This window comes from Symphalangus syndactylus, chromosome 22, assembly GCF_028878055.3.
Source record: "Symphalangus syndactylus isolate Jambi chromosome 22, NHGRI_mSymSyn1-v2.1_pri, whole genome shotgun sequence".
Taxonomy (NCBI): domain Eukaryota; kingdom Metazoa; phylum Chordata; class Mammalia; order Primates; family Hylobatidae; genus Symphalangus; species Symphalangus syndactylus.
Window position 1 is genome coordinate 16,516,511 of NC_072444.2, and position 26,795 is coordinate 16,543,305.

The following is a 26,795-nucleotide window of genomic DNA, read 5'->3' on the forward strand; positions in this document are numbered from 1 at the left end:
CACCTCAAAGCTGGCTTCAGAAACCTGATACATAAATAACATTTATATCGGTTGGTATAGACATAGTTGGTTAAAGCAGTAAAGTTATAACATAAGGGATATGGTATCTTTTAGTTCTGCTGCAAAACATTTTCTTGTAACTATTCTAGATCATATTTCGGAGTGAATAAAAATGCATCAGTTGAGGCCGGGCGCAGTGGCTCATGCCTGTAATCCTAGTACTTTGGGAGGCTGAGGAGGGTGGATCACCTGAGGTCAGGAGTTTGGGACCAGCCTGGCCAACATGGTGAAACCCAGTCTCTACTCAAAATACAAAAATTACCCAGGAGTGGTGGTGCGCCTGTAATCCCAGCTATTCTGGAGGCTGAGGTGGTAGAGTTGCTTGAACTTGGGAGATGGAGGCTTCAGTGATCCGACATTGCGCCACTTCACTCCAGCCTAGGCAACTGAGCAAGACCCCGTCTAAAAAAAAAAAAAGAAAAAAAATCACTTGTTTTCAGATTGAAGAACAAGCTCTGTAAAATTAGATTTTGGTGTGTATGTATCTTCAGCGTACTCTGAAAACCTCAGTTATTGGCCACACTTTTAATATCACCGTCACTTCAATAATTAAATGCATAAAACTAGATATTAATTGGATGATATATTAAAGTCTTGGGAATTTTTATTGTTTATTCTGTATATCTGGTGGGGGGGAAAAGGAGTGTTTTGAACTTGTGGGAAAGCATTCCCCGTTAATCATCCAGGAGTTTGTTTTCTACAATTTTAGGAATGTATATGATGTATAGTATGTAACATTAACTTTCCCACTTTTTAAAAGAATTATGACTTTATTATTTTTACCTATATCAGATATAAAACCATTATTTAAGTTTTCTTAGGCAGAGGGAGATTTCTAATTTTTAATTTATTTTGTATTTTTTTGGCTCTTGCTCATAGTACATTTTTAATGTATATTTTTTTAAGTTTGTTTTATGAACTTACCCAGATAAATTTTCCTGGATGTAGATTGATGGCAAGTTATTCTGAAGCAGATTTGTGTTTACTTTATCTGCTGCATGTCTTGGGGAAAGCATTTGCTGGAACTAAATCTGGGTTTAATGTTTGTTAGAACTAAATCTGGGTTTAATGTCCTAAAGCTACAATTCTATCCGAAAGTCTAAGGACAGCCATACCCTATGGCATGGATACTAATTTTCAGGGTAACAGCAATCTTCTCTCCACCCAGTTGAAACAATGTCCTTTCTCATCATCACGTGTTGGTTCATTGATTTATTCCCTCTCTCTCTCTCTTTTTTGTTTTTTTCTTTGAGACGGAGTCTCGCTGTGTCGCCCAGGCTGGAGTGCAGTGGTGCCATCTCGGCTCACTGCAAGCTCCGCCTCGCGGGTTCACGCCATTCTCCTGCCTCAGCCTCTCCGAGTAGCTGGGACTACAGGCGCCTGCCACCATGCCCGACTAATTTTTTTGTATTTTTAGTAGAGACAGGGTTTCACCGTGGTCTCGATCTCCTGACCTCGTGATCTGCCCGCCTCGGCCTCTCAAAGTGCTGGGATTACAAGCGTGAGCCACCGCACCCGACCCATCTCTCTCTTTTTTAAGCTATCTTTTCACTGAGCATGTCACCCATTTAGGAGTCTCAGAGCTTTATGTGAGCATCTCAGTTCCAAGTTCCCACTTTGCAGGGATCCAAGATCTCTCTTTTCTTATGGGTGTTAAAAATACAAATTCCTTGGTTATAGAGACTGGCACATCCTCCTACACCCCCAGGAATGTAAGGATGGCATCAGCCACTGACCTGTAGTTTACCTTATATTCTCGTAAGCTCAGCTAAGGATGTAGGACGGTTTCCAGATTCTATAGAATATAACATAGGAAGTTTATTTCTCAAATGGAGATACGATTATATGTTTTGGTAATGTTAACAAAATACTGATCCATGTAGCCAGTCAAGTTGCTGCTTTCTCTTTTAGTTTAAACTTACTGAAGTATAAAGGGAGCATACTTCAGTGCAAGAAAAATATTTTAATAACACTTGCTTTATTCTCAACTGTGAGAGTATTCAGAGTACTTTCAAAGAAATAAACATAGCAAACATAAAACCAGAGATACAAAAGTCTGTCAGTTTTCTAGATTTAACTAAAAATGACTAATCTTTTAAATAATAAAATTTATTCTAACCTTTGCTCAACTTACATATTCTAAAACATATTTGAAATATCTCTGGAAGATTTAGTTGCTGGGGCCAAAAGTAGATCGCCAATGGTTAGAGTGTCCCATTGGCCTAATACTACTGTGCATCCTTATAATTTAGCTTCGACAGAAACGTGTTCTGGAAACATGGAAACAGGACTCCTTACACATTCCTGGTTCTTTGTCATCTACCAAAACCAGCAGAGTGATCCTTAAAGCAAGGAACATTGGCTTCAGTTTTCAGAGGCTTCAGTCTGAATGATCCTTAGGGATAAATAAAGGTTTTCTCCACCTTGTTTGTAAACTATTTCCAACAAAGCTGCCTAAAAGGTATGTTTCTGCCATCTCATTCCTACTTTCTTGTTGCCCTCCCCAGTAAACTCTTAGGCATTCCTTGGAAAATACTGATGCTGGTCAAATTCTTTTATATACTGCAGAATGAGCCCAGACACCTGTTAGTTGAGCCTCTTGGCAAGTCCCTTACATAGTTCTTGCTTACCTCTTTATGTGGAATAGATCTCCCCATTTTTTTTTACAGTAGTTCATGTCTTTCAACATGAGCCCTAAAGTCTCAGTCATTGGATATTAACTTAGTTCTACATCTTCCTGAATAGATATACTTTGTTCAAAATGTAGCTCCCTTTTCCCCACACTTAGTAACTAATCCTCCTCCACGACAAAGGACTATTGTACTGACTTGTTTCCAGAGGAGGTAATTCAGTCAGCCTAGAGCTGTGCTCCCTCAGTCTAAAGAAAACCTCTTCAGGAAAACCTAGTCTTACTATAAGTTTTCCCTTTCTCCAATATCCATCATTACCTTGCACACAGTTGCCTTGAGAACTTTTCCTGATTGCCTTGGAAAAGATAACTTTCCATGTTCCTAACTCAAAGAAATGATAAACACTTGAGGTGATGGATACCCCAATAACCCTGATTTGGTCATTACACATTATGTGCTTTTATCAAAATATCACATGTACCCCACAAATATGTATGACTATTATGTATCCTTAAAAATTTAGAATTAAAAAACAAAAGCACAAGTATGCCAAAATAAGGAAGATAAATTTAGTAAGACTTTATTAAGAAAAAAGATAATTTTCTCTACTAATACATAAAAATGCCCAAAATACATTTCCTTCAATATATTTCTTTTCTTCATTTTCTATTACTGTATTAAAATACTTGGTAATTTAGTCACAATCATAATAAAAATTATTGTACATTTTTCTGTTTCCAAAGGCCTTCCCAGGCATTTCAAGCGTTATTCTTGTGATTTGAACAGTTATTCCTGGATATAGTTATTTCTGTTTTGCTGATGACAAAAATAATCCTCAGAATGGTAAATCATCTTTCTCAGGCTCACAGGAGAATTACAGCCCCTTCCTTTATACGTCATGTTTCTATTAATCTTTCAGAGATGGTATGTCAATACAAAATTACCTCAGGATTTGACAGTTATACTTTATGCTTGTGACCTAGGTTCATAGTGAAACATGAAAGCCCACCTGTTTGAACCACAGTAGTTACTGAAGGCCCACTGTGTGTCAGTCATTGTTCCATGCACTTGAGATTTATGAATGGGTAATACAAAGATCCCTGCCCTAGTGATGTATTAGAAAGTTTTAAGTGCTGTAAAAATAATAAAACGGGTGAGGAATGCCAAGGGGCAGCAGGTTGTAGTATTTAAATAATATGATCAGAGTCATAGGCCTCAGTAGGAGGTAAGATTTGAGCAAAGAGGAGGAGGATTATTTGAGCTACCCTGTACAAAATCTGTGAGTTTCCTCTTTTTCCTTTTGCAAAACATACCTATCAAAACCCTTGAATCAGTACTATAACTCCTGCTTTGTCTATTAAACTCCAGTAGGCAGAGCACTACTGGAGAAGATCACACCATTATAAGTGGTGTGAGTGCAACTACAAATTCACACTGTCCATCCCAACCATTATTTTTATGATTTTTCTGTTGAAAATCCTATACTCTGCCAAGTGCTACTCACCTGCAGCACATGACTTCGTCTCCTTCTCTATTGAGAACATTGAGGACACTGGGTATGCCTTAACTTTCTGCCCCCTTACAAACCTGGCTATATTGAAACCATCAGGTTCTCTTAGTTGTCTCTTACAGTCTCATATGTATTCACTGCCTCTCTACCATCTTCTTATTGTCTGTCTCATGCTAGAGACGCTGTCTGAGTCCCACATAACCATTTAGCTGCCACTTAAATGGTATCTTTTTCTTCTGACCCAAACTGTTTAAGAATAGTAGTCTACCATTTCTTCTACTATTCTTTTCACTATTCAACTAACATATAGTCTGATTTATGCTCCTAATATGCTAGTGGAATCTTCCTCAGCAGGGTCATCAGTAGACACACATTTATCTTCCTAGTCTTTTTGCCTCATTTTACCACTATTGGTTTCTTTCTCTCTCTCTTTTAAGTTAGGTTGAGTGTAATTTATATGCAGTAAAATTCACCCTTGTTAGCTAGCATTCATTTCTGTGAGTTTTGACTAGCACAGAAAGCCATGTAATCACACCAGTCAAAATATAAAACAGTTCCATCAGCTGGGCGTAGTGGCTCATGCCTGTAATCCTCACATTTTGGGAGGCCAAAGTAGGATTTCCAAATTTTTATCTCTGTCCCAACTCCTCCTCTAAACTTCAATCTTAAATTTCCAATTATCTGACAGATATCTCCACTTGGAAATCTCAGAGTCATATCAAATTCAGTATATCCAATACTAAACCAGTCACCTATTCCTCTAAACCTATTCTTTCATCTCAGGTTATACACTGGCTTTTATTAAACTAAAACCCTGAAGCCACTGTTGACGAACCTCCCTTTTGAGTCCCCTTTTCTCCCATCCAGTCATTTCACAGGGTGCCCTGTTTTTGTTTTTGTTTTCCGCCCCCCCTCCCCCCGCCCCCCCGCCAAGTTGGAGTCTCACTCTGTTGCCCAGGCTGGAGTGCAGTGGTGTGATCTCAGCTCACTGCAACCTTCCGCCTCCCAGGTTCAAGCGATTCTCCTCCCTCAGACCCCTGAGTAGCTGGGATTACAGTTGCGTGCCACCACTCCCGGATAATTTTTGTATTTTTAGTAGAGATGGGGTTTCACCATGTTGGTCAGGCTGATCTCAAACTCCTGACCTCATGATCCACCCGGCTCGGCCTCTCAAAGTGCTGGGATTACAGGTGTGAGCCACCACGCCTGGCCGGTGCCCTGGTTTTATCTAATGTATTTGTGACATTTTTTCCCTCCTCTCCATTTCCTTCTTCCCCTGCCTTATCCCTGCACTTATGTGTGGATGCTTGTCATTTCCTTGGTCCCAGTTTTGCCCCCACTTGAAATTGTTCTCCACCAAGTGGCCAAAATCTTTTAAAAATACAGATCTAGCTTTGTCACTCCTCTTTCACGTCTTTTTAAGCCCTTCAGGATGCTGTGAAGGATTGGGGGAAATATCCTGCAAGATAAACTCTAAGCTTCTCAAGTTTTACCACAAGATCTTCTTGTGTCCATGTCCTGTCATACCTCTGCATTGTCAGCTACAGTAATCCACCAGTATTCTAGAAGCCCGGAGATTATTTCAAAAGCGCCATATAGTAGGAGTCTTCTGAGTATACGGGCGTACCTCATTTTATTGCACTTCTCTTTATTGTGCTTTCACTGATACTGTTTTTTTACTAATTGAAGGTTTGTGGCAACTCTGTGTTGAGAAAGCCTGTTAATGCCATTTTCCAACAGCATGTGCTCCCTTCCTGTCTCTGTCACATTTTGGTAATTCTCACAATATTTCAGACCTTTCATTATTATATGTGTTATAGTGATCTGTGATCATTGATCTTTGATGTTACTGTTGTAATTGTTTTGGGGCACCACGAACCATGTAAGACGGCAAACTTGATCGAGAAATATGTATGTTCTGACTGCTCCACTAACCAGCAGTTCTTCTATCTCTCTCCCTCCCTCTCCTTGGGCCTTCTTATTTCGTGAGATACAACAATATTGAAATTAGGGTATTAATAACCCTGCAGTGACTTCTAAGTGTTCAAGTGAAAGGAAGAGTCATATGTCTCCCGCTTGAAATTAAAAGCTAGAAATGATTAAGCTTACTGAGGAATATGTATTGAAAACTGAGACAGACTGAAAGCTAGGCCCCTTGAGACAGTCAAGTTGTGAATGCAAAGGAAAAGTTCTTGAAGGAAGTTTAAAGTGCTGCTCCAGTGATCACACAAATGATACAAAAGCAAAACAGCGTTTTGCTGACATGGAGAAAGTTTCAGTGGTCTGGATAGATCAAACCAGCCACAACATTCCCTTAAGTCAAAGCCTCATCCAAAACAGTGCCCTAAGTCTCTCCAATTCTGTGAAGACTGAGTGAGGTGAGGAAGCTGCAGAAGAAAAGTTTGAAGGTAGCAGAGCTTGGCTCGTGAGATTGAGGAAAGATGTCATCATAACATAAAAGTGCAAGGTGGAAGCAGCAAGTGATAGAGAAGCCACAGGAAGTTATCCAGATGATCTAGCTAAAATAATTGATGATAGTGGCTACCCTAAATTACACATTTTCAATATTTTTTGAAAATCAACAGATACTGACATTGTAGATGAAACCGCCTTATGTTAGAAGAAGATACCATCTACCTACTTTCTTTTTTTTTTTAGACGGAGTCTTGCTCTGTCGCCAGGCTGGGGTGCAGTGGCGCTGTCTTGGCTCACTGCAACCTCCGCCTCCCGGGTTCAAGCGATTCTTCTGCCTCAGCCTCCTGAGTAGCTGGAACTACAGGTGTGCGCCACCACACACAGCTAATTTTTGTATTTTTAGTACAGACAGGATTTCACCGTGTTGGCCAGGATGTTCTCAATCTCTTGACCTCATGATCTGCCCACCTTGGCCTCTCAAAGTGCTGGGATTACAGGTGTGAGCCACTGCACCTGGCCCCATCCAGCACTTTCACAGTGAAAGAGAAGAGGAGAAGTCAATACCTGGCATTAAAGCTACAAAAGACAGGCTGACTCTCGTTAGGGGCTTATGCAGCCAGTGACTTCAGTTTGAAGCCAGTGCTCATTTACCATATGGAAAATCCTAAGGCCCTTAAGAATTCTGCTAAATCTATTCTTCCTATGCTCTATAAATGGAGCCACGAAGCCTGGATGATGACACATCTGTTTGCAGCATGGCTTATCGACTCTTATAAGCCTACTGTAGAGACCTATTGCCTAGATAGCAAGATTCCTTTCAAAATATTACTGCACATTGGCAACACACCTAGTAACCTGAGATCAAAGAGTAATTTTGACTTTCAAGCCTTACTATTTAATAAGTACATTTTGTATGTCTATAGCTGCCATAGATAGTGATTCCTGTGATGGATCTGGGCAAACTAAATTAAAAACCTCCTGGAAATCTGATTTGTTCATGGCATTTGTTCCCTCCTCTTCATTTCCTTCTTCTGCCTTAGTTAGCCCTGCACTTATGTGTGGATGCTTGTCATTTCCCTGGCTCCAGTTTTGCCCCTACTGCAAATTTATTCTCCACCAAATAGCCAAAATAATTTCAGCATTCTAGATGCCATTAAAAATATTTGTGGGTGCAGTGGCGCATGTCTGTAGTCCCAGCTACTCAAGAGGCTGAGGTGGGATGATCGTTTGAGCTCAGAACTTCAAAGTTAGTCTGCACAAAAGAGGAGACACCTCAGCAAGATTCCTGTCTCTTAAAAAAAATTGTGATTCATGGGACGAGGAGGTTAATATATCAACATTAATAAGCATTTGGAAGAAGTTGATTCTAACCTTCATGGATAACTTTGAGGGGCTCAAGACTTCAGTAGAAGAAGTGTAGATGTGATGGAAATAGCAAGATAACTAGAATTAGAAGTGGAGCCTGGCTAGGCATGGTGGCATGCGCCTATAATCTCAGCATTTGGGAGGCTGAGGCAGGAGGATTGCTTGAGGCCAGGAGCTTGAGACTAACCTGGGCAACGTAGTGAGACTCCATCTCTAAGAAAACAAAAACATAGAACTAAAGCCTGAAAATGTGACTCAGTTACTGCAATCTCATGATAAAACTTGAATAGATAAGGAGTTGCTTCTTCATGAGTAAGCAAAGAAAATGCTTTCTTGAGTTGGAATCTATTCCTGGTGAGGATACTGTGAACATTATAGACATGACAACAAAGGTTTTAGAACATTACCTAAACTTAGTTGATAAAACAGCGGAAAGGTATGAGAGGATTGGGTAAAATGCTATCAAATAGTATCACATGATACAGAGAAATCATTCATGAAAGGAGCAGTCAAGCATTGCAGCAAACTTCATTGTTGTCTTGTTTTAAGAAATTGCCACAGCCACTCTCATGCCTCAGCAACCACCATCCTGATGAGGCAGCAGCCATCATCATCAAGGTAGGACCCTCCACCAACAAAAAGATTACACCTTGCTGAGGGCTGAGATGATCATTAGTATTTTTTAGCAATAAAGTATTAATTAATTCAGGTATATGCATTATTTTTAGACATAATTCTATTGCACACTTAACAGACTACAGTTTAGTAGAAACATAACTTTTATACGCACGGGGAAACCAAAAATTTGTGACTTGCTTTATTGCAATATTAACTTCATTGCCATGGTCTGGAAACAAACCCACAATATCTTCGAAGTATGCCTATGCCTACATAGGCATAGGATCTGAATGTAGTTTTTCATGTGTTTGATTAAACACTGGCAGTAAAATTTAGTGGTAAGATCAAAGCAACAGAAACAAACACTCCTGAGTCTTACCCTTTTTCCTTGTCTATCTCTGTGACCTTGGGTGAATTTCCTAACCTCTTTGAGTCTGTTTCTCATCTAGAAAAATGAAGATAATACTAGTATTTACCTTATAGAATTGTAAAGATAAAATGTGATGTATGTAAAGTACTTAGCACAACATCTGACACATATTAAGCACTCTGAATGTTAAATAATATTGATACTTCTATTTTCAGCTTGTATTAAGAGCCCAAATGTTCCCTTTGAACTCTTCTAATACACAGAGGAGTTGGATATCATGATCTTTGCCCTGAGGAATTTATCTTCCAAAGAAAGGAAGCTCAAGAAGTTGATACCTTCTGAAATGTTTTTAATAAAATCTGGGACATGAGATGGTGGAAAATCCCTTAGGATAGGCCATTTGCATGTATAATGTTGATTAAAAGTTTTTGTACCCATTATGTCATTTATCTTCACAGTAGACACATCTCAAGGTGACCTCTGCTGTGATTGGTAAAGGAGAAGGCCTGCTTAGAACAGTGAAGGAAAATCTGCAGTTGAGGATGGTAATACCATCATTAACTTCCTGCTTTGGCAGGAGTGGAAAATTAGGAAGAAAGGCAAAGAAAATTCAGAAGAATGGGGGAAAAAATAGGGCAGTCATAAAGTGGTAACAACCCGAATCAGTTTATCAACTGATGCATGAATAAACAAAATGTGATATATACATACCATGGAATATCGGACCATGATAAGGAATGAAATTCACATGGTGTACAATGGATGAACCGTAAAAACATTATGCTACGCGAAAAAAGTCACAAAAGACCACATTTTATATGATTCCATTTGTATGAAATGTCTGGAATAGGCAAATCCATAGAAGCAGAAAATAAATTAGTGCTCTCCAGGGGTTGGGGAGAGAAGAGAGTGGGGAGGCAGTGCTAATGCATACCGAGCTTCTTTCTGGGGTGATGAAAGTATTCTAAAGTTAGATAGTAGTAGTGGTCATACAACTGTGGATATACCACAAACCATTAAATTGTATAGTTTTAAAAGGTTAATTTTATGATACATAAATTATATGTCAACAAATATTATATATATATACATATAAAAAGAGGGGCCTGGCATGGTGGCTCACATCCGTAATCCCAGCACTTTGGGAGGCCGAGGTGGGCCATGCCTCACGAGGTCAGGAGATCGAAACCATCCTGGCCAACATGGTGAAACCTGTCTCTACTAAAAATAGGAAAAATTAGCCAGGCATGGTGGTGCACGCCTGTAGTCCCAGCTACTCAGGAGGCTGAGACAGGAGAATCTCTTGAACTCAGAAGGCGGAGGTTGCAGTGAGCTGAGATCACACCACTGCACTCCACCTTGGACAACAGAGTGAGACTCTGTCTCAAATAAAAGAAAAATGAGTATGATACGGTGGTGCCACCAGCATCTATATAAGGATTTGCTTAGGGAAGTTATAGCTTAGAAATTGGGGAAGTAAATTTCAACAAGAACACCACAATTGACAGTATCAGAGATACAGGAGTATTTGTGTACAGCCAAATATTATGTCATCTTTTGACACATTATGCTATTGTTGTATGAATAAATTTATACAAGAATTACTTATATAGTGTATAAATAAATTTATACAAGAATTACTTATATAGTGTATAAATAAATTTATACAACAATTACTTATATAGTGTATAAATAAAAACTGTATTGTTTTTATTCTGTCTTACTACTTTACTACTAGTTACATTTTACCTCAGTTTGAGAGGGTGTTCTCAACTTGGTATTGAATGTACCACCTGTAGAGTTGAAGACCAGCCTGGGCAACATACGGAGACGTTTCGTCCCTATAAAAAAATAAAAAATTAGCCAAGCGTGGTGGTGTGTGCCTGTAATCCCAGCTGCTGTGGAGACTGAGATGGGAGGATTGCGTGAGCCTTTGAGATTGAGGCTGCACTGAGCCATGTTCACACCACCGCACTCCAGCCTGGGGGACAGAGTAAGACCCTGTCAAAAAAACAAAACAAAAAACCAAAAAACACCTGTAGCAATCATTCTAGAGGCATTGCTCGATGTCACAGATATGAAATACCCAGTTGGGCCAGCAAAGCAGAGCGATTCTTCATGATCAGAACATAAGAGATCTGTGTTTTAGAAGTAGTGATTCTGCTGTTTCTTTGTTTGTAACTTGGTCCCTTATGTTTTTGGCCCAGTTCAGCCACCCTCTGTAAGTCTTCCTTCAGCTCTCCTACCTGAGACCCTTCTGGATCTGTCTCTTCTTTCCAGCTATCCAACCATTCATTTATTCACCCATCTGTTCAATCCCCATTTCTTTTCACTCCATTTCACAGACTGTCATTATCTTACACCTCAGCTATTACAACTCTGCTTTCAGACTTCTCTGGAAAAGTATTTAAAGTGCACATTTTCCAGAAAATTCTTTCAGAGAAAATATTGCTGCTGGATGCCAGATATCTGTCTAAGACCTGTAGAAATAGTCGTTTCAAGGGTAGAAGATCCAGGCTCCCAGATTAGCCTTGAAACTCTATCATTATTTCATCCTAGCTTTGCTTTAATATTATTTTTTGATCTTTTTGCAAATCTCCCACACCTATTTGATGAGTGTTAATTCCTGCATTGTTTCCTTGATGCTGTCTTCAACCTAGACCACATTAAGTAGCCTGCTCAATTCAATTAGCTGGGTGTGGTGCCTGGCACCTGTAATCCCAGCTACTCAGTAGGCTGAGGCAGGAGAATTGCTTGAACCCAGGAGGCGGAGGTTGCAGTCAGCCGAGATCACGCCACTGCACACCAGCCTGGGCTACAGAGTGAGCCTCCACCTCAAAAAATATATGTATTTTTTTCAATTTTTCAATATGACTCTGTTCACAAGGTTTTCTATTCTGGTAATTTCTCAAACCCTTAAACATATAAATATAATTATGTCAATTTAAAACACTCGTAGTACTTTATGCATATTGATATGTATATATTTTACCTCTCCAACTTCTTTTACATCTCCAGGATTAGTAAAGCTTTTATTTTTCTGTTATCCCCTGAGAGCTTTTATTAAATGTTTATTTACTCATTTCCGCAAATGTATAGATTTGTGTTGATGTTTTTGTTGGGTTTTTGTTTTGTCTTGTTTTTTAGGGTATCTGATAGTAACAAATCAGGTATATTTAAAATCACCACCCTGGTAAGAAAAAATTGTAGTTTTTTTTTTTTTTTTTCTTTTCTTTTTTCTGAGACAGGGTCTTGCTCTGTCACCCAGACTAGAGTGCAGTGGCATAAACATGGCTCACTGCAGAGTTGACCTCCTGGTCTCAAGCAGTCTTCCCACCTCAGCCACCTGAGTAGCTGGAACCACAGGTGCATGCCACCACTCCCAGCTAACTTTTTATAGAGATAGAGTCTCGCCATATTGCCCAGCTGGTCTTTAACTCCTGGCCTCAAGCAGTCCTCCTGCCTTGGCCTTCCAAAGTGCTGGGGTTACAGGCATGAGCTACCATGCCTGGCCTGTTGATTTTAATAACAGTAGCTATCATTGATTAAATGCTTGCTATTTATCAGACACTGGTAAATTCTTTAACCCTCACAACAACTCTGTTATCCTTACTTTACAGAAGAGGAGAATGAGGCATGGAGGAGATGATACTTGTTGGAGGTTATAGAGTTAATAAGTGGTAGAATCAGAATTCAAATTTCAACTCTACAATTTATACTCATAGCCACATCTTTATAATATTGCCTCTCAAATTAAGCTACATATCCTGTATATAAATCTTAGACTTCAGCATTCAAAAGTTAAAATCATTTAAAATAGTTCTTACTAAAATAAGATATTTTTATATGAAAGATGAATATATACATAAAGCTACAGCTGGATAAACAGGTAGATAATAACAAGCAATACAAAGTCAAATGTGCTCACCCTGAATAATTAGTAAGGGACAGCAAAAAGCACAGAATGTATCTTTCCCAGTTCATTAGTTAATAACTCTCTCCAAGTTTCTGCCAATTCCAGAATTCATGCATGTAACCTAGGAATCACCTTAATACTAATGCAGTGTTTAAGAAATAAAAGTAGGCTGGCTGCTGTGGCTCACACGTATAATCCCAGCACTTTGCAAGGCTGAGGTGAGAAGATCACTTGAGGCCCAGAGTTCGTGACCAGCCTGGGCAATAGAGAGACCCTTTCTGTACAAAAAATTTAAACATTAGCCAGGCATGGTGGTGCATGCCTGTAGTCGCAGGTACTCGGGAATCTGGGACAGAAAGATTGCTTGAGCCCAGGAGTTTGAGGTTGCAGTGAGCTATGATGGTGTCACCACACTTCAACTTGGGCAGCATAGCAAGACCCTGTTGCTAAAAAGTATAGAAATAAAAATAGAAGTCATTATTTATGTGATAGCATTCAGCATTCGATGAGATGATCAATAACATCCAAAAACTATTAGGGCTTTTGTAACATAATACCATCATTAATAGTTGTCATTCATTCAACAGATATTTATTGAGTCCCAGACTGTCATAATTTATATTAGTTTTTAACAGAATTCAAATAAGATTTGAGTGACATTTGAAATATTTAAATCAGTATACCTGATCATGTAGGGAAAACCTCCCTTTGACCTGATATTATACATTGATATTCCATAAATTGTATAAATCATGAATAACCCCTAAAACATGGCTTTTCTATATATCTTACAAATGAGTTTTACTCTAATTTTAAAGCCATACCAAGGTGTAAAACAGTACGTATAGTATAAATAAAGGAGAAACCTGTATGCACATTCACATGTATAATGCACACATATATGTGCTTGCATATACACCAATATTTTCTGAGGATAAGTAGGAAATACTTACTAATGATTTTCTCTGGGGAGAGAGACCTATGAGCAAGATGGGAAAGACAAAACTTTTTCAGTTTTTCCTTGTTTGTTGTGAAATCTTTTTGTTCATATGAATTACTTTTGTCATAATTAAAGCCAGAAGCAAGTTTAATTGTAAATTTTGCAGTAATATGTGTCTTAGGTCTCATTCAAATAATAATTCTCGGGTGGGTGAGGTGGTTCATGCCTGTAATCCCAGCACTTTGGGAGGCCAAGGTGGGCGGATCACCTGAGGTCAGGAGTTCGAGACCAGCCTGGCCAACATGGTGAAACCCCATCTCTACTAAAGATATAGAAGTTAGCCAGGTGTGGTAGTGCACATAGTCCGAGCTACGCGGGAGACTGAGGTAGGAGAATTGCTTGAACCGGGGAGGCTGAGTTAGCAGTGAGCCGAGATTGCGCCACTGCATGCACTCCAGCCTGGGCGACCAGAGTGAGATTCCATCTCAAAAAACAAAACAAAACGAAAACAATTCTCTCATGATTTATCTGATATATGTGAAACATAGATTGTCAAATTTCAAAAGGTACCTACCAGTCTGTTCTGAATGATTTCTAATATTCCTCAAGATTTGCAATGCCTCACTTCTTATTAATATCAATTATTCTTCAGTAATATAAATGCAGAGAACGGAAATATTTCTTAAGAATTTATTTTTTGTATTAATTTCTGATACCATTTGTATCATGATGTTTTCATTAGAGTGCAGAAAAATTCCAGTTTTTTTGGATATAAGATTTAATATCATTCAACAAACATATCAGCAGATAAAGTTGGAATAAATAGCTGCTGACAGTTCTTTCTTTAAATTTCAATAACAGACTCTAGATCTTCTCTAAAATGTTATGTTAAAATGAGTTATAAATTAGAATACCCTTTTGACTGACTATTCTCCGTATTTTGGGACACATTAGAGAAGATACTCAAACTGGAAACTGTCATGGAAAACCAAGAAATATGAATGACTTAACCATAAGTCTTTATGATGTACCAAAAGAAATGTGGTAAATCCATGCTTCACTATTTTTGGTACAAAATCCAGAATTAAGTTGGTTAATAGATTGATTTCATTTGTTCTGGCAATGCTAATTTATATCTACCATGTGACAGGCCCTTTTCCTACCTCTAGCACCATAGAGATGAATGAGGCAAAGTCCTTTTCCATTGAGCATTTGATAATTTTATAGAGAGACAGATATATACATACTGGGATGGGTAAGGTGAAGAGAGGAGGGAGGAAGTGATGGTCTCTGTTAGAGTGTATTTTTTATTATTCATAGTAGCTCCCACGTATTAAGGTTAGACCAAATTTCTCTGCGCTTTGCAGTCTGGTAATGTAGATTCACTGATGGTCAGATGGAAAGTAGATTTTTTTTTTCCACCTAGGTTTACATATTCAAGGCAGTGAGCTGTAGCATTTTATTTGGAGATGAAAAGTGTTGAGTAGTTGGAAAGGTAACTGTATTATAGTCTCTTTCCTAATTAAATTACATATTTGTGCTGTAGTGATTGACTTTTTTGCATCTGTACTAGGTTTACCTTGAATTAAATTGCAGTCTTTTTTGATGATGGTAGAAGTGGTTCAAAAGTGTCTTATTAAAATGCAAAAGTGCCTAAGGCTGCAAACAGCAGTAAAAACAGAGGCCTGGAAAATATGCCAGTGGCCTCATTGGAGTCGTCATTGTTCTCAGTGGCCTCATTGGAGTCATCGTTGTTCTCAGTGGCCTCATTGGAGTCATCGTTGTTCTCAGTGGCCTCATTGGAGTCATCGTTGTTCTCAGTGGCCTCATTGGAGTCATGATTGTTCTCAGTGTCAACAGTTGCTTAACGGACTGTCTTCCACTGAACTTTTTGGAGCAAACCTACTTAGTGTTACTTTGCCATTTTATTTTTCTAATGACATACTGTGCTGTTGGGGCAACAAACTGCACATCCTGTCCTGCTACAAAAGCAAAAGACAACTTTAACCAAGATAAAAATGAAGCTGGAATTCAGGCAAGAAAGTGCAGGATAAGGCAGACTTGAGAGGTAGGGTATTGAGTTGAGAAGGGTTTTGAAGTTAGATCTGTGTTTCAGTTCTAGCCCCAACCTTTACTCTCTGTAAAGGGGAAATTTAATAATCCCTCTGTTCTTCAGTTTCCTCATCTCTGAAATGGGAATACTGTAATACTACCTACTTAACACAAAGAGATTTAACCAGTATTGTTATTCTAGAGAGACATTAACCTTGGGTTTAATTTTGATTGCAGGTCATTTATTCATTAACAGATTTGCCAGGCACTGTACTGGTTGCTGGGTAGATTGAAGAGAGCAACAAAATACAATCCTTATCCTCAAAGAACTCAAACCCTAATAATTATTCTTAGCTTGTATCCAAGTCTTTGATTGTGTAGAGTAGCAAGGGTGCACACTAAGTGGGTTGGTAAAAATGTTAAAACTGCAGAGCAGTAAATGGGACTGATGTTGACCAAAAGGTAAAAGCCAGATTTCCAACTTTGCTGTGTATCAGAAACCAGAGAAGCACATGTGCTTGAAGAGGTAGACCTTGAATGCTGGGCGTGGTGGCTCATGCCTGTAATCCCAGCACTTTGGGAGGCCCAGGCAGGCGGATTATCTGAGGTTGGGAGTCTGAGACCAACCTGACCAACACGGAGAAACCCCATCTCTACTAAAAATACAAAATCAACCGGGCGTGGTGGTGCATGCCTGTAATCCCAGCTACTTGGGAGGCTGAGGCAGGAGAATTGCATGAACCCGGGAGGCAGAGGTGGCCGAGATCACGCCATTGTACTCCAGCCTGGGCAACAAGAGCAAAACTCCTTTCTCAAAAAAAAAGAGATAGACCTTGAAGCTAGTAGTAGAATCGTTCTCATGCAAGTGAATTTACGTCAAAATTTTTGGATTTAAGTGGCACTTTGATAAATATTTGAGATATCAAAAAATTAGAGTTCAGTCAAGAGAATTTGATATTTGAAACAAGATAGAGGTCTTCAGATTCTAAGAAGTATGTTCGACATGGAAATAGGAAAAGCAGGACTTGGAGAGTGATATGAATATAGGCCTAAGAGAACTTTTCAAAAAGAGTTTGTATCAGACAATACCAATACCAAATGCTGCAAAAATATTTGAGTGTAATGGCGAATTAAAAGGATGTTGAATTTGTGATAATTTTGTCATTTACTACTATGAGAGAAATTCCATCACCTAAGCAGATACAAGCACCAAAGATTTGGAGAAAGAATAGTGAAATCAAGAAAATAAAGATACAGGAATGTCCATGGCAGGGCAGAAGCCTGGGGGTGTCAAAATACACACTGGACCTGCTGAAGCATGATGAAAAAAGCAGAAGCAGGTGCACGTTTTCTTCTATTTTCCATGCCATTTTGGAAAAGAGTCCAAACACTTAGCTAAGTGGGGGCTTTTAGGCTGCATACTTAAGTAAGCTTTATCTCCTCACCTGGCAATATCAGAAACTGGAGTATAATGACAAAAAATTGAATTCAACCGTATTCTTCCAGTTTAGCATATATGGCTGTGGAATCACCAGCTCAGATCTTGGTATAATTTGAGGGTCTGGTATCTAGTCCCTGGTACAGATGTCTCACATTGCAATCCTGTGACATCATCCATGACCTTAAAATCATGGTTTGGAATCCAACAGCTGTTCTTTCGGAATGGTCAAAGACTGAGGTCAGTTTATATAAGGAGGCACACTGTTAGTTAAGCTGATACACCACTTCAACACTGCATTCAGGTTAATGGTTTCTCTATTGAGCCACTTCTTTTCTCTTTGCCTAACCTTGCATCAATAGCACAATTACCTTAGTTACTTTAGTTTTATAATATCTTAATATTACAAGCCCACTACCTTTCAATTCTACATCAAAATTGTATTGGCTTTTCTTGGCTTTTGCTTTTTCGTTTACAAATAACAACATATGGAATTGTTCTCTGCACAAAATAGGTATTTGTTCAATGGAAAAATTAGAAGTTTTTTTTTCATTATGCATATGGTATATTTAGGGTTTCATATGCATTAACAATTTTCTTGGGCCAGGCGCGGTGGCTCACGCTTGTAATCCCAGCACTTTGGGAGGCCAAGGCGGGCGGATCACGAGGTCAGGAGACCGAGACCACGGTGAAACCCAGTCTCTACTAAAAATAGAAAAAATTAGCCGGGCGTGGTGGCGGGCGCCTGTAGTCCCAGCTACTCGGAGAGGCTGAGGCAGGAAAATGGCGTGAACCCAGGAGGCGGAGCTTGCAGTGAGCCGAGATTGCGCCACTGCACTCCAGCCTGGGCGACAGAGCGAGACTCCGTCTCAAAAAAAAAAAAAAAAAAAAAAACAATTTTCTTATAAATGTTTACATCACATAATTTGTTTTTAGATTTTCCAAACACACCCAAATATAATTTATACATAATTTTTATAAGCACTTCTATTGTATAAAATAATTATTGCTGTTCAAATGAGTCAGTTATGTTGTTTGGAGGAGGAGCAACAGAGAGGCAGACTGTTACTAAAATATATTTTAGCAGAAAAGGTTTTGAAAATAATATTGGGACTTTGGCTTTCTCTATAAATGGATGGTTCCTGCATTTACTATCAGGAAACCTGGACCACTGCCATTCTGAAACAGTATTTCTAGAGAGTGACCAAAGAGAGTTGGTGTAAAAATCCTAAAGACCCAGGACTGAGGTTAATGGGGAAAAAAAACCCAAGCTCTCGGTGGAAGTTTTGGTCAGAATAGGAGATGAAACAGAGTACAGTGAGAATCAGGTAGCTTCTGATCAGTAAGAAAGTCTACCATATATGTTACTGGAATTTTTAAGCCTCTTTCTCTTAGAATTCTCTCAGTTCCTATTACACGGTGGATTAGTTGAAGAAAGTCATTCCGACTTCCTGTTCTTGGCAGTAGGAATCACCTTTCTTGCTTAAAAGCAGAGAACAAGCCTAATATATTCTATTATTCTATTCTCTCTTCTATCCAACCACCAGTCATAATGTGATAATAATTTTCAGTTTTAATTGTTGCCCTTTCTACTTACTTTTGTGCCATAATGATGCCTTATTAATAGGCTATCTCATATCTTTACTAATAAAAAAATAAGAATGTGAATAAATCAAAGTTTGCTTGAAAACTTACAGGAATTTGTCTACTTGAAATATGTGATTTAAAACATAAATTGCCTATTTTAAAAACTTAGTTAAATGTCACTATTTATCAATTTTATTTGTACAATAAAATAATTTATCTCGACCGGGCGCAGTGACTCACGCTTGTAGTCCCAGCACTTTGGGAGGTCAAGGTGGGCGGATCACCTGAGGTTGGGAGTTCGAGACCAGCCTGACCAACATGGAGAAACCCTGTCGCTACTAAAAATACAAAATTAGCTGGGCGTGGTGGTGTGTGCCTGTAATCCCAGCTACTTGGGAGGCTTAGGCAGGAGAATTGCTTGAACCCGGGAGGTGGAGGTTGTGATGAGCTCAGATTGCGCCATTGCACTCCAGCCTGGGCAATGAGCAAAACTCCGTCTTAAAAAAAAAAAAAATTATCTCCAGAGGGCTAACTGAAGTCATCACAAGAGAAAATAACATTCTGACTTTGGTGTCTTTAGAAGGATAGCCTACATCATTACAATAGGAAATAACATTCTGATTTTCTTCTCTATAAAAGGGTCTCTAAAAAATAGTATTGCTTAGTGATTCTCAAAATTCATAGCTTGAGTAAAATAGCAGCCCACTGCTGAGGAGAAACATGCCAGATCATAGGCTTTGTAGACGCTGTGTCTCCCTTCTAATTTACTTTATGATATATATTAAAGGCAAGAGAAAAAAGACTTTTCCCTGCCTTAATTTCAGATTAGTTAAAATGGATATTTTCTTTGAGTATTTTTTCTTTTGGTATTGTTTTTAAAGTTAGCATATATTGATTAGAGAAAATTCAATATAAACTGATAATAATAAGAAAAATATGGGGTCAGGCTTGGTGGCTCACACCTATAATCCCAGCACTACAGGAGGTCAAGTTGGGTGGATTGCTTGAGCCAAGGAGTTCAAGACCAGCCTGAACAATATAACGAAATCCTGTCTCTACAATACAAAAATTAGCCAGGTGTGGTGGCATGCATCTGTACTTCCAGCTACGTGGGAGGCTGAGGATCACCTGAACCAGGGAGGTTGAAGCTGCAGTCAGCCGTGATTGAGCCACTGTTCTTCAGCCTGGGCAACAAAGTGAGGCCCTGTCTAAAAGAAAAGAATAAATAAATGTTGGGTTTTGCCTTGGCAGAAAGGAAATCAAAAGACAATATGTATAAGTTTAACCTGTCTGTAGGAAAATACCTGTCGGTTAAAAAGAAAACAAAGCATCTAATAGAAGATTGGATAAAGGATGAGAATAGGAAATTAACAGAAAAGAAAGAACAAATAACCAAAAACAAAAAAAGGAAAAAATGCTTAACCTCATTAGCGAGTGTAGAAATAGCACGTTTAAGCTATTAGTTTGCCAAATATAATATAAAGTACTTGTGAGAATGGAGAAAATCCTACATGAGAGGAGTATGAGTAACCTTTGTGGAACCAAATCTGACAATATCTATGTTTGGAAATAAAATTACTAGTATAGGCTGGGTGCAGTGGCTCAGACCTATAATCTCAGCCGCTCAGGAGGCTGAGGCAGAGGATTACTTGAGTCCAGGAGTTCAAGACCAGCCTGGGCAACATAGTGAGAACCTGCCTCTTAAAAAAAAAAAAAAAAAAAAAAAGGTACTAGGAGGATATATTTAAAAGTTTTCATGGTAAGAAAAATAGCAAAAATGTAAGATTTTTCAAAAGAAATGCTGCATACTGGTATTTGCATAATGACTAGATGCTAGGAGGGATTTTCTTAAGTGAAAATAAAGCATGTTGAAGAATAATTCATATAGTTATGACCCCATTTTTCTGTTTAAAATAAACTTGTGGCTAGGTGCTGTGGCTCATGCCTGTAATTCCAGCATAAAACTTGGCCATCACATTTTTTTCTTTTTCTGTACTGTTGAATTTTACTTGCTAAAATTTTATTTAGTGTTTTTTTTTCGGGGGCGGGGGGTTTGTATTTAAATTTATAAGGGATGTTCGCCTGTAGTTTTCTGGTGATTGTCCTGTTTGGGTATCTGGGTAACGACGCAGACCTCAAATGATGAGTTAGTGAGTTTTCTCCTTCAATATTCTGGGAAAGTTGGTGTAAAATTGATATTGTTTATTCCTCAAGTATTTGCAAAGAATCCAAACAGTCTCTAACAGATAAAAAAGACAAGGGAATAGATTCTTCCAGAGGAGTCACAGACCTGATGATATCTTGCTTTTTGGCCCAGTGACACCATGAAAACAATATGACCCATGATGAGGAGAAAACACATCAATTGGAACTCATAACTGACATACTTAGAATTAGCAGACAAAATCATTAGAGGGTTATTGGATACGGTGCTATAACTGTTCACATATTCAAAAAGTAGAGATAAGGAATCGACATAACTGGAAAACCCAGAATTGGTAGAACCAGTAAACAGAAAACTACTAAGGACCTAGGAGCTGGAATAACACAGTCAGCCAACTTGATTTGACTAAACATTCGAACAGTAGATACACATTCTTTTCAAACACAAATTGAAGATTTACCAAGATAGACCGTATTGTGGTTCTAGAAACGAGGCTTAATAACTTTAAAAGGATTCAAGTTGGAAATCAATGAGAAAAATATCTCTGGAAAATCCCCCATAAGTTTAGAAACTAACACACTTTTAAATAACGCAGAGGTCAAAGAAGAAATCAGAAATGAAATTATAAAATATTTTGAACCGAATGAAAATGAAAACCCACCCATTTTCTATTTCTGTTTTCTATTGCTGTTGTAATCACCACAAACATAGTGGCTTAAACAATACATATTAATTATCTTACAGTTTTGGATGTCAGAAGTCCAAAATGGGTTTCATTTGGGCCAAAAATCAAGGTGTCGTCAGGTCTGTGACTATTCTGGAGGCTCTGTGGAAGAATCTATTCCCTTGTCTTTTTTATCTGTTAGAGACTGCTTATGTTCTTTGGCTGTGTCCCCTTCCTCCATCTTCAAAGCCAGCAGCATAGCGTCTTCAAATCTCTCTGTGTTTCTCCTACCTCCCTCTTTTGCTTGTAATAAGCCTTTCGATTATATTGGATCCACTGGGTTAATCCAGGATAATAGTCTCCTCATCACAAAATCCTTTATTATCACATTTGTAAAGTCAGTTTTGCCAAGTAGGGCTACGTATTCACAAGGTTAAAAGCGTTAAGACATTGGCATCTTTGGTGTGGTCCATTATTCTGCCTACCACACTTCTAAAGCAGTACATAGATGGAAATTTACATCACTAACTGCAACTGTTAGAAAAGAAAAGAAAAAAAAAAGACTAGGTGTAGTGGCTCACGCCTGTTAATCCCAGCACTTTGGGAGGCCGAGGCGGGCAGATCACGAGGTCAGGAGATCGAGACCATCCTGGATAACATGGTGAAACCCCATCTCTACTAAAAATACAAAAAAGTTAGCCAGGCGTGGCGGCGTGCGCCTGTAGTCCCAGCTGCTGGGGAGGCTGAGACAGGAGAATGGCGTGAACCCGGGAGGCGGAGCTTGCAGTGAGCCGAGATCGCACCACTGCACTCCAGGCTGGGTGACAGAGCAAGACTCCCGTCTCAAAAAAGAAAAAAAAATCTAATTATTGACCTCAACTTTCACCTTAAGAAATTATTAAAAGAAGAACAAATGCAGAAAAAGTAGAAGAAAGGAAATAATACAGATAGGAAATAAATGAAACATAACAACAGGGAAAAAATTTGTAAAACCAAAAGGTGGTTACTGAGGATATAAATAAAATTACTAAACCTGGATTTGACTTTTACTTTGATATTTAACCTGAAAGCTAGAAGTAAAAAAATTTAAATTGTGTTACAGGTATCTGGCTTTGTTGTTTTTAGAGACAGGTTCATGCTCTGTCACACAGGGTGGGGTACAGTAATACGATCATATAACCATCAACCCTTGGGCTCAAGCAATCCTCCTGCCTCAGCCTCCTAAGCGGCTAGGACTATAGACACATGCCACCACACCCAGCTAATTTAAAATTTTTTTTTTGTAGAGATGGTGTCTCACTATGTTGCTCAGGCTAGTCTTGGAACTCCTGGCCTCAAGCAATTCACCCACCTTGTCCTCCCCAGGTGAAATGGCTGTTTTTGATAGAATTTAAGTCTAGTTTCCTCATTTTATTGTACTGTTTTGTTTCCAGTGCTACGACCTCACCAAACTAACTCATGTAATTCAAGCTCTTTGTGAAGTAGTGATAGAGCAGAAAGATTTTGTCATACCATGGGAAGTCTAATTACCAAATCAGCATACATTTCAAATAACCTCTGAGAAGATGCGGAAAAACACTAGACCTAACTCTCAAGTGTTTCTTTTGGTTGCCATCTCTCAGTGGCCCATCATTCTTACGTATTTCATCGCCATTGTTATTCTTTTCAGGTCATTACATCTTCATTGTAAAATTTATCCTCTCACCTGGGTTTCTTCTTTGTGCCACCTTAGTTTCTTAGATAAATCATCACATTTTCCTAGATTCCTGAAAGGAAACAAAGTGGTGATTTGGGACAGAATAGGATTCACAGCCTATAGGAACTCTAGAGGGACAAAAGTTCTTGCATATTATCTAATCAGAATGATTTAGTGCCAACTTGTAGATCTCAAAACTTGGAAAAGAGTAAAAATTGTCAAAATATTTCAAGAATGGATGAGAAGGGATTAAAACCAGGTGATAAGGATGGGAACTCTCACTGAAAGTTCCATTATTAGAACATTCTACTGTGTTTATGCACAACTCTGTGACAATGCACTGGGGCTGTTCCCTGAGCATTAGTGAAGTGTCTATACTTGGCAAGTCTTCATAGACTCAGTTTTGTGTGACTTCAATCTAAGAGACCCAGACTCTGGACACATTAATTTCAAACCTTGGAACTAGGGAGTTTATGTTGTATTCCAATAGTATGTGGAGCTACAAGGGAGACTTTTTTGTAATTCAGAGTCTCTTACCTAGCCATTATGGGGCCACAAGATCTTCAGCCAATCTGCACAATTCAGGCACTTCAGGCCAACCCAGAGAATTATCTCCACAAATGTAGAAAATAAAACAGCTTTATTAATTTTTTTAAAATTTTATCTTGGCCGGGCGCGGTGGCTCACGCTTGTAATCCCAGCACTTTGGGAGGCCGAGGCGGGCGGATCATGAGGTCAGGAGATCGAGACCATGGTGAAACCCCGTCTCTACTAAAAAATAGAAAAAATTAGCCAGGCGTGGTGTTGGGCGCCTGTAGTCCCAGCTACTCGGAGAGGCTGAGTCAGGAGAATGGCGTGAACCCGGGAGGGGGAGCTTGCAGTGAGCCGAGATTGCGCCACTGCACTCCAGCCTGGGCGACAGAGCGAGACTCCGTCTCAAAAAAAAAAAATTTTATCTTGAGACCTAGTCTCACTCTTTCACCCAGGCTAGAGTGCAGTGTTGTGATCACAACTCACTGCAGCCTCAATGTCCCGGGCTCGGTCAATCCTCTTGCCTCAGCCTCCTGAGTAGCTTGGACCACAGGTGCACGACACCATACCTGGCTAATTTTTAAATTATTTTGTAGAGATGGGGTCTCCCCATGTTGCCCAGGCTGGTCTTGAACTCCTAGGCTCAAGCAATGCTCCAATCTTGACCTCATGGTGGCATGAGTCACCATACCTGGCCTTATTTTTTTAGAGACAGAGCCTCACTCTGTCATCCAGGCTGGAGTGCAGTATATTGTATTTTTATTTTTATTTTTTTAAGGGACAGAGTCTAGCTATCTATATTTATATTTATATAAGGGGTAGAGGAAGCGTTTGCAATTAACTACAAGTGTTCTTTAGCTAAAGATCTAAGAAAAGGGAGAGAGAAAGGAAATAAAAGGAAAATAAAGATCTCTAACCAAGGAAATAGAAAAAATGTTAAACTCTTACAACTTACTTGGATGACTACCTGATTAATAAAGAAATTAGTAAAGAGAAGCAATATTAAGTTTATCTAAAAATTGCTCTCAGATTTATATTGTTGCATAGCTAATAGTAGGATACCCTGGGATTAAAGATTTACCTGTCTTATGTAGTTAGCGCTTTTACATTCTTTTTTTTTTTTTTTTTTTTTTTTTTTTGAGGCAAGGTCTCAGTCTGTTACCCAGGCTAAGAGTGCAGTGGCACGATCATGGCTCACTGCAACTCCAACTCCTGGTCTCAAGTGATCCTCCTACTTTAGCCTCCTGAGAAGCCGGGATGACAAGCGTGTACTCCGTGCCTGGCTAATTTTTTAATTTTTTGTAGCGGTCTCACTTTGTTGCCTAGGCTGGTCTTGAAGTCCTGGCCTCAAGCAGTCTTACCTCCTCAGCCTCCCAAAGTGTTGGGATTACAGGCATGAGCCACCACTCTCAACCTCTTTTACATTCTTTTAACCTATTTGGAATGATGCTATTTTTGGTTTTTCGTTTTTGGGGGTATAAAATGAGTACTCTGTATGAACTCCATAAGTTTTCCAGATCCTCTGGAGATCAGAATCATACACAAAATTGTAATGTGCCCAGTAAAATTAACTGTTTTAAGAATGTGTTCCAATAGTATTTTTATAAAGAGCAATCTGTCCTAAAATCTATAACAAGACTAAAGTGGATTAGTCATACAGGATAAAACAGGATTTGAAATAGTGAATGAAAATCAGCTTTAAAAGTTTTACTTTTTTATTTCTCCCAATTTAAAATTATCATTACAAGCATCGAAGAACAAAGAGAAACCACTTACTGTTCAAGTATGTAGCCTGCGTATTAGCGTTGAACTTTTCTTTTTTTCCTTCCAGTTTTTACATAAATATTTTACATGGTTATAAATGAAGTGTAGGTATAATTTTGTATTTTTTACCCTTTTCTGTTTTCTAACCTTAACCTACTCTCTAAAAATCCCATTTAATCTCATTAGCCTGAATCCAAATCCTTGCTACCAGATGTGGCTCATAAAAATCTGTGATGTAACAAACCTGCACATTGTGCACATGTACCCTAAAACCCTAAAGTATAATAAAAAAAAAAAAAAAAAAATCTGTGCTGTGATTTGACTCTTGACAGTAGATGTGAAACTTGACCAGTTTAATTTTATCCTTATGTGTATTTTCTAAAGATAATCAAAAAGGTTTTTGTTTTGTTTTGTTTTTGTTTTTTTGAGTCGGAGTCTCACACTGTCGCCTGGGCCGAGTGTAATGGCATAATCTTGGCTCACTGCAACCTCCACCTCCCAGGTTCAAGTGATTCTCCTGCCTGAGCCTCCTGAGTAGCTGGGATTACGGGGACCTGCGACCACGCCTGGCTAATTTTTGTATTTTTAGTAGAGATGGGATTTCACTATGTTGGCCAGGCTGGTCTTGAACTCCTGACCTTGTGATCTGCCCTCCTTGCCCTCCCAAAGTGCTGGGATTCCAGGCGTGAGCCACCATGCCCAGCCAAGAAGGTTTTTTAAGTTCCTATTTACTTTTGAATAAAATGCCTTAATTTTTAGAATCATGTACATTTAGCTCTTTTATAGTTCTTCACTGCCTATTTATCTTTTTAGAATCTTTTTAAATTTTAATCGTCTCCCTATTAATTGATTGCTTTCAAATTATCCTGCTGCATAGCACTAATTACGAGCTTTTAGCCACTTAATCAAAATTTAGCAGATTGGGCCGAGTGTTGCAGTGGCTCACTCCTGTAATCCCATCACTTTGGGAGGCCAAGTCAGGAGGATCACTTGAGCCCAGGAGTTCCAGACTAGCCTGGGCAACATGGTAAGAGACCATCTCTACAAAAAATTTAAAAAATTAGCCAGGCATGGT

The 26,795-nt window shown here is 38.9% G+C and overlaps 1 protein-coding gene and 1 long non-coding RNA gene across 12 annotated transcripts in view; one reads left to right on the forward strand and one right to left on the reverse strand.

Moving 5' to 3' along the window:
* Positions 1-26,795, forward strand: part of EIF4G3 (eukaryotic translation initiation factor 4 gamma 3) — a 369,656-nt gene that overhangs the window by 244,379 nt on the left and 98,482 nt on the right. The window lies entirely within an intron of this gene.
* On the reverse strand, positions 8,772-23,705 carry LOC129471925 (uncharacterized). The gene is made up of 4 exons (XR_008653803.1): positions 23,435-23,705; positions 20,030-20,109; positions 10,718-10,809; positions 8,772-9,043 (listed from the first exon to the last, which is right to left on the reverse strand). It is a non-coding gene; the product is annotated as an uncharacterized lncRNA (long non-coding RNA).